Here is an 8,853-nt window from a genome sequence, read left to right as displayed (position 1 = left end):
AAACTGGTCCCCCCTTTTTTTTTTCAAATGTTTTTGAGTTTTGTTCCACATTGTTTTCCCTCTCTATCCAGGGTCTCCTACATAGATCCCCCTCCAGGCAAATGAATTTTTAAGTTTATATAGTGATACAAATTTTCTTTTAAAAGTAAACATATTTACATAAAAATATAAGTATATTCTAGCACATGTTTGAGCAAATAAAAATATAGCTTGTCCTTGCATAAGGCAAAATCCTGTGGTTTAAGGAGAAAGGCTGAAGTCTTTTTCAGAGGTTAGCCCTGTTGGCAGGAAGGCGTGAGGACTTACCAAGATCCCTCCATAAGAGGGTCTGGTTGCTCTAGATTCTCCAGCTCGTCACAACTAGAACTTGGCCCTCACAGGACACTGATCCTTGACATCACAGAGTCCTAGAGTCCAAGGTCTGCTCTGGACACAGGCTTTTCACCCTCTTCTTCCTTCCTGCTTACTAGCAGGAAGTGGGAGGATGGTTGTCTAGTTACTGGGTGGAACTCACATCCATGAATAACTTCCTAGCAGCACTAAACCTGTCTCAAAACTCCTGTTTAGAAAGGTCTGCCAGCTGTGTCATTCTAGTTTTTGTTCCTGCCCAGAAATCCCTGTGGCTGCACTGCACCAACAGAGAGATCGTTATTGCTCTGGCCTTGATCTGTAGAGTTGAGGCCACAGCCTTCTGTCTTAAGGCTTCTATTCCCAGGCTTGTCCTTGTGTTGCTGCCCCTACTTTGCCCACCCTCATCGGGGAAGCCTCTGTGCCTGCCAGATCTCTCAAGGGCTCCTGTGTCAGGGAGGGTGAAGGGAGCTGATCTTCCAGGTACTTCCTTCCCCCTCACTACAGGCACAGGAGACTTAAGAAAATGATGGGTTTCGTGCTTTCAAGTATCATGCTCTGACTAGGTATCTAAAACATTTTGTTTTTTGGTTTTTGCAGTGTTCCCTTGCTCCCCCTCCTATCTATCTAAAACATTTTAAAGGTCATTGTACATGTTAAAAGGAGCTCTGGTGGTCTCATGCCTATGGCATTTGACTGCTAACCAGAAGGTCAATGGTTCAAACCCACCAGCCAGTCAGCAGAAGGAAGATGGAAAACCAGTGGGGTTACTATGTTACTATGAGTCAGAATCAACTTGATGGCAGTGGGTTTTTTTTTTTTTTTTTTTTGGTACATCTTAAACTCAGCTCTTGTGGCTTAGTGCCTAAGGTATTTGATTGCTGACCAGAAGGCTGGTGGTTCAAACCCACCAGCCACTCCTTGGAAGGAAGGTTGGGCAATCTACTTCTGTAGTGATACCACCTTGGGAACCTAAGGAGGGGTCACTGTGAGTCGGACCCAACTTGAAGGCAGTGAGTTTGGTTTTTTTGGTAAACTCATCTTGAATAACTATTGGACAAACTCCTCTGGGATACAAATCTGCAAAAAAGGAGCGTTCTCAGAAAGGCCACCCAACTAAAAGCTGCAAAGAGAGCACCTTTTCTCTGCCTTCTACACATGGTAGTGATGGGGAGGCATCTGCTTGGCCAGCTTGGTGTGATTGGTCCTGAAGGTACGATTTTCCTTAAGGAATGGCAGACAAATTAGGACCTGACTTTCTTATAGAAAAGAACAACCTGGAGGAGAGAAAAACTGAAATACATAAATCACATTATTCTGACACTGTCCATTTTTAATTTCTCTCTCAATCCCTTCCTTCTGCTATTTAATTTTCCCAGAACTTAACCTCAGGGTCTCAAGTTCCAAGATTTACTGCAATTGGTTCTGGATCATGGTCTGATAGAAATTAAGGTGGGGAGTGGTTGTCAACAATATTTCTATTGACAACCACTCCCCACCTTATTTTCAGCCACATGGTGACAGTAGTAACCAGTAAAAATTTAAAGGGAGGATAACACTCAAAACTAAACTTTTCTCACCTTGATTTTGCCTTCCAGAGCCACCTTTCAAGGTTTTTCTTTAGATTTCCTAGTAAAGGTGGAGGTCTTTATTCTTCTCAACAGCTCTGGAAGTTTGCACAAAGAGCTTTGGACAGAATGAGGATCAGCCTCATCGTATTCTTCCAAACAAATGGTACACACAAGCACACTTAAATTTTATTTTCAGTTAACATACAACTCACTGATATTTTGTAAAAAACAGAAAAGCAAAAAATAAAATGAACTCCTTTTAATCTCTTAATACCTAAGGATTGTGTGTTGTTGTTGTTGTTATGTGCCGTCGAGTCGGCCCCGACTCATAGCGACCCCTCCTTGGGTTTCCGAGGCAGTATCACTACAGAAGTAGGACTGCCCAACCGTCCTTCCGAGGAGTGGCTGGTGGGTTTGAACCGCCAGCCGTCTGGTTAGCAGGCATGTGTCTTAGCCACTATGCTACCAGAGCTCCCAAGGATTGTGTATGAATGAATATTTTGGAATGTTATCTGCTGTTTTATTACTAAATATATATCTCTTTACTTCAAAACAGAAAAGATGGGACTAGGACAATTGGTTAAGAAGTAAATCCTTTGGGTATTTTTAAAAATTATGGGCCCCCTATGAGGTAGCAGTTGTGTTTTAGAATCTAAGATAACTTTCAAGAACATAATTACAAAGCCTTACTAGCATCATTTACTTGAAGCATATGTAGGTATACTGTGGCAGTTTTCAAAACACCAAACCTATTATTGTTGTTGATTCTGACTCATAATGACCGTATAGGACAGAGTGGAACTGCCCCAGACTGTTTCCTAAGCTGCAGTCTTTATGAGATCAAATTGCTACATCTTTCTCCTGTGGAGTGGCAGAGGGGCTGGTGGATTCAAACCAAAGACCTTTTGTTTAGGAGCCTAATCATTAAACACCAAGCCACCAGGACTGTTAAGGAAGGTTCAGAGGTCAGAAGATTCCCTCTCCTTCAAGAATCTCTATATCCCTAGCGCTTAAACTTCGGCAGGGCATAACTTAGAAGAGAAAGGCATCTAGATTTAATTATCAGGTTTTAACAGAGTTAGAATGTGAGTTCATTCATTTTTAAAATATTCGTTCGTTGTCATTTTTTGCATCGTTTTGGTTTTGTTACAATGAAAGTTATAAACTAAGTCATAAAAAGAATGAAAGGGGATTTTTAAAGACGCTGGCCTAGGAATGCCAATCTTGGCAGCACGTGGCGTTAGCATGATTGGCCCTGGTAAAAATAAACCGAGGAGAAAATCCTGAGTGGCGGCTGACTTCGGTAGGGAATTCTGGGGTCTGGGATACCAGGTCCTCTAGGAAACTGGGGCTTCTTCTACCTGTTAGTTCTTCCTTCTCGTCAGAGCCTCCCTCCATCTTTCACTTTGAGCCCAGACTGACACTGGGCCCTAGGGTCTCTGTGTACAAGGCAATGATCTAAGCACTCTTGTGAGGGGGTCTGAAATGCTTCTTCAGAATTTGTAGCTTGGTTTCCCAGACAACATGAAGGATATCTGAGGCCAATCAAAATTAGAAGGGGTTTCTTTAGGGTCCAAGATAGCATCCAACCCTGTCCCATGTGTTGGGGACATAACCTAAAACTGACTCAGGGTCTCTGAACTGGGGCTTTTCACCATTTCCCCCATGGCCTCTTAGGTTGAAGAGTACAAGCAGAAAATCCTGTTTCCCACTGCTTCTAGAAGTCAATAGAGCTTCAGCATATACAGCATGGCAGATCTAGAAGTAACCCTAACTCATTTTGTTATAAGCTCCTGCTTCTGCATTGCCCAATAGGTTATGTTATGTGTAAAACTCCTAACATTAAAGCTTGACTAAAGTAAAATGGCTGGTCTGAGCCTGAGTTCAGATTCCATCTTGACTCATGATAACTTCTCTAACAGTTACCCTTGTATATAACAACAATAGCAAGGGAGGGTCAAAGGAGGTCTGGTGGTACAGTGGTTAAAGCATTGGGCTCACCAGCCACTCTAGAGGATAAAGATGAGACAGTACTTCCTCAAAGATTTACAGCCTTGGAAACCCTAAGGGGCAGTATACCTTATGTTGTTGTTATGTGCCGTTGAGTCAGACCAACTCATAGCGACCCCTCCTTGGGTTTCTGATTATCACATAGCGACCCCTCCTTGGGTTTCTGATTATCACTACGGAAGTAGATTGCCCAAGGTTCCTTCCGAAGAGTGGCTGGTGGGTTTGAACTGCCAGCCTTCTGGTTAGCAGTCAAGTGCCTTAGACACTACACTACCAGAGTTCCTACTATATCCTATGTTGTTGTTGGAATAGGACCCGACTCATAGTGATCTCTCCTTGGGTTTCCGAGGGGGTATCACAATGGAAGTAGATTGCCCAACCTTCCTTCGGAGGAGTGGTTGGTGGGTTTAAACCTCCAGACTTCTGGTTAGCAGGCAGGTGCCTTAGGCACTATGCTACCAGAGCTCCCACTATATCCTGTGGTGTTGCTAAAAGTCTGAAAGAACTTGATGGGAGGGTCTTGACATCTTATCAGCAGCCCTCAGGAAATTTTAAGGTTACCTTGTAATTACCCTGCAAAACCCCTTTAGTCACTATTCAAAATAACCAATGCAAATTTCCCATATTTGAGTTTCCAATCAATTACTGTAAAGCCCCCCCCCCAACTCCAGTTATCTTCCTTCCTGATCTTGAAGCTTCCAATCAGAATATTGTAACTTAGTTGTTGGTTTCCACCCTGTATCTGTCCCCAAGGAGCAGCCACGCCTTGGATTCTTCTGTCTTTCTGCTGGAATGTTTCTTCTGTGTTCAATAAATCTCTTTGTTTCACTTCAACAGAGTTCTGCTGCTAAGCAGAAGGTCAGTGGTTCAAACCCACCAGCTGCTCCTCAGGCAGGAAGATGGGACAGACATAAAGAGTTACATTCTTGGAACTCCAAAGTGGGTCACTATGAGTCAGAATTGACTGGATGGCAGTGGATTTGGTGTTTGGTTTATTGGATGTTTGCAGAGATTAGCAAGTGGGTTGCATAATCCCTTCTCACTGACAAAAATCTAATCACCCCATAGGAAGACCCATGAAATGTAATCACTGGGAAGAATTGGGTGTGGTCTTTGGAATTCAACAAAAGAGCACCCAAGGATCCAACCCCCATCTTCTCAGGAAGAGACAGAGTGCCTGTGGAACTCTCCTGCCTGCAGAGTCTTCTGGAAGCTAGTGCTGCCACACCAGGAGGACCTGATCCCTGAATTGACTTCCATAACACAACTTCTACAGCAACCACTGGTGAAACCCTTGGCATATTCCTTAGGTGAGTACACAATTTACAGAAGAGGAGTTCCTCCTAGTTTGGCAAAACCAAATCATAAACAAAAAAGTCATAATTTTATATGAGTCATCAGCAAACTATTTCTTTGAAATGAAGCTGTTTGCCTACTTAGAAAAGAAGTTTCCACTCCTTTAACCTATTGATGGATTAAGCTTTTCTTGCTTTGAGTATTTGGAATTAAAAATAAAATCAAACCCACTACGATTGAGTTGAATCCAACTCATAGTGACCCTATAGGACAGAGTGGAACAGCCTCATAGGGTCTCCAAGCCTGTAAATCCTTACAGAAGCAGACTACCTTATCTTTTTCCCACGAAGCAGCTGATGGGTTCAAATTGCTGACCTTTTGAGGTGCAGCCCAATGCACTGCGCCCCAGAGCTCCTTTAAGTGCTCCTTGGTTCTTCATAAGTATTACAAGGATTTACAATGTAGTTGCCTGCTATCTTGTAACTTTCTACTTGGAGTAGATGCTAAAAATGAGGTTGGATATTTTATTCTATGTTGTTGTTGTTGTTATGTGCCATCGAGTCAGACTCGACTCATAGTGACCCCTCCTTGGGTTTCCGAGGCAGTATCACTATGGAAGTAGATTGCCCTATCTTCCTTCTGAGGAGTGGCTGGTGGGTTTGAACCGCCAGCCTTCTGGTTAGCAGTCAAGTGCTTTAGGCACTATGCTACCAGAGCCCCTATTTTATTCTATAGGTAGTGTTATATTTTACTGTACAAGTATTATAAATGTATACACAAGAGAAAAAGTATTCTGTAAAATATAACTAGGTAATGCATTGGATGATTTTGGGAAAATATTGTTTTTGAGTGTGGGAAATGTCTGTTCAGAAGTAATGGTATTTTGACTTAAATTTAAAGCAGCCAGGAAATGATTGGGCCTCTACGAAAGTAACAGTGGTGACTAAGCTGAAATATTGGAAATACTGGAAATGTCCATGTAGTGTGGAAGTGAGAACTACTTACCCACATCAATTTTTATTAGAACGATTTTTCTCTCGTGCTGATCATTGCTGCTTGATAATTACATCTTTTCACATTGTGAATGAGTATTCTATAACAGTTTGAAAGGATTTGAAAGATTGCTATTGTCCCTCTAATTTTCGTTCAAATACGGTGGTATAAATTAGGGCAAATTCAGCAGCAAGGATATTTATATAAGAAGATTCTGCTTGAAGTCTGATCCACTTTTATTCTTAAGTTTAATTCTTAATCATTCTTATTTATTCAGAAGTTTTAAACAAAAACAAAACCTGGCAATCAAATCGATTCTGATTCATAAAGACCCTTACAGGACAGAGTAGAACTTCCTCTTTCCAACACTGCCACATCTTGATCTTGTGAAGCAGCTAGTAGTTTCAAATTGATAATATTTTGCTTGTCATATGAGCACTGAAACTGCTGGGACACCAGAGCTCCTTAGAAATTTTTAGGGTAGTGTATTTTGCTTAAGATAAAATATATCACAATAGAAAATTTGTTTTTTTTTGTGTATTTCTTGTATATAAATGCATTTTTATCCTTAGAAATTTTTTAGGATAGTGTATTTTGCTTAAGATAAAATATATCACAATAGAAAATTTTTTGTGTGTGTGTGTGTGTATTTCTTGTATATGAATGCATTTTTATCCATGTGTTGCAAGAGAGGTATTTTCTGGATCATAGGTAGATAGATAAAAGACAAATATAGCTGCTAGCATAGTGCCTAAGGCACTTGACTGCTAACCAGAAGGCTGGCAGTTCAAACCCACCAGCCACTCCTCGGAAGGAAGGTTGGGCAATCTACTTCCATAGTGATACTGCCTTGGCAACCCAAGGAGGGATCGCTATGAGTCGGGGCCGACTCAATGGCACTTAACAGCAACAACAACAACATAGATTGATTGCATTCTGGCATTTCTGCATCTTATCAATTGATTTATTTTTCTTAACCTTTATTATCTTCCTTATAAAGATGTTGAAATAACCTTTTTTTAAAAGTGGCGGCATTGGACCTCCTTGTCTAACTTCACATGGGAGGAAAATCATCACTAGCATCAGCCTAAGTCTGATACCCATGAGGTGGCAGTCAAACATACTTCCTCTCTCCAACCTTTTTACCAGTTCTGACACTAACTGTCCCTCCCACAGCACTCTATATGTCTTTGCCAGGTTCTATAATTCACTGCAGTGACTATACAGAACTCACAGACCATACTCAGTTATGGAGTTTATTAGAGAAGTAACAGGTTACAATTCAGGACAGGAATGACTCAGGATACAGTCAAGACAGCTTCTCAGCCATGCCGGCAGCAGGCCTTTCTCTCTCTTTCTTTCTCAGCTAGCTCCTCAGCCCAGACTCTGCCCTACTCCAGCAACTGTTACACAGCTATTTAGCACCAGGATACACCTTACTCTACCAGTAAGCCTCTCTCTGAAGGCACTTAGCAGTCTCATTCTGTGGGTCAGCACACGAACTGTAACACACCCACAGACGCCACCTTGCTCTGTGGGTCCAAAAGCCCACTGTACCATCTCTTACTGGTTTCCCCTTTCTGCTGCTGCCATTTCTCTGCCTTTCTTTTATTAAAGTTATCTTGCTCTCTGTCTCCTGGATCTAGGAGGTTCTTGGTGCAGGCACTCTGGGTCCAAAAGACTGATTCACTCACAACTTTTTCTTGGTGGTGGTGATGTCTCCCCATTCTGCCTCTGGGATGATTCATTGAAGCCTAGTAGGATGGCAAAATTGACCAATTCCTCATTAGGGCTCCACATAAATTATTTGCAGGGTTCCACCTGCAAGTGTTCTGTGTACCTTACTTGCATTGTTAGCCACTGTCAGATACAATTGGTGGGTCATGCCTATGGCTTTATTTGCATAGTCCTGCCCAATCATTGTGTGAGAGTTACCAGACAGTGTTTGGCTAAAAGGGCCATATGAAGTGATTCACTTCACTGTACCTTTCTATCCCTAAATTGATAGATAGTACTTGGAACTGTATACATACCACAAAATGACTGTTGGTTGAATGAAATTAGGTGCTTAGAAACCAAGAGGCATAGCTTGCTTCTCGCCTCTTATTGAATATATTTTAATTTTGTTAAAAGGCATGAGTTCTTGACTTTCAAGTACTGTGATTTTTAGTTGTGAAAATTGCATGAAATAATGAAGGTAAAAGAGCTTAGCCACCTTTGTTAAACCAACCACCAGAAAGAAAATAGTAGTGTAGTTGGTCTTCAGGACAATCAGGATCCCCTGGAGCTATAGATTGAGTCACACTCATGAGCAGGAGCCCCCTGAAGGAAAGTGACACCTTAACAAAACTGAGGTTCTTTTATGAAGGAACAAAGGTGTTGATGACAATAGATGCATGTTGATTAGGCAATCAACAAAATTTACTACAGAACTTGAGAGTTGTCTTTGCCTCAATTTTCCATTTGTGTCATATGCTGAAGAAATCCACCCTGTCCTGCTCTATACACAAGCATGTTTATATATAATATATATGTATATGTGCGTATATTGTTGTTATTTGTTATTTGCCGTCGAGTCGGCCCCGACTCATAGCGACCCCTCCTTGGGTTTCTGAGGCAGTATCACTACGGAAGT

The 8,853-nt window shown here is 41.7% G+C and overlaps 1 protein-coding gene across 1 annotated transcript in view; it reads left to right on the top strand.

Moving 5' to 3' along the window:
* The window catches only part of LOC103194676 (tripartite motif-containing protein 43B-like), a 29,889-nt gene that overhangs the window by 13,597 nt on the left and 7,439 nt on the right, over positions 1-8,853 (top strand). The window lies entirely within an intron of this gene.

This window comes from Orycteropus afer, unplaced genomic scaffold (assembly GCF_000298275.1).
Source record: "Orycteropus afer afer isolate SDZICR_OR568_19922 unplaced genomic scaffold, OryAfe1.0 scaffold00047, whole genome shotgun sequence".
NCBI lineage: Eukaryota > Metazoa > Chordata > Mammalia > Tubulidentata > Orycteropodidae > Orycteropus > Orycteropus afer.
Note: the sequence above shows the minus strand (reverse complement) of the source record. Positions and strands in the feature narration are given on the sequence as shown.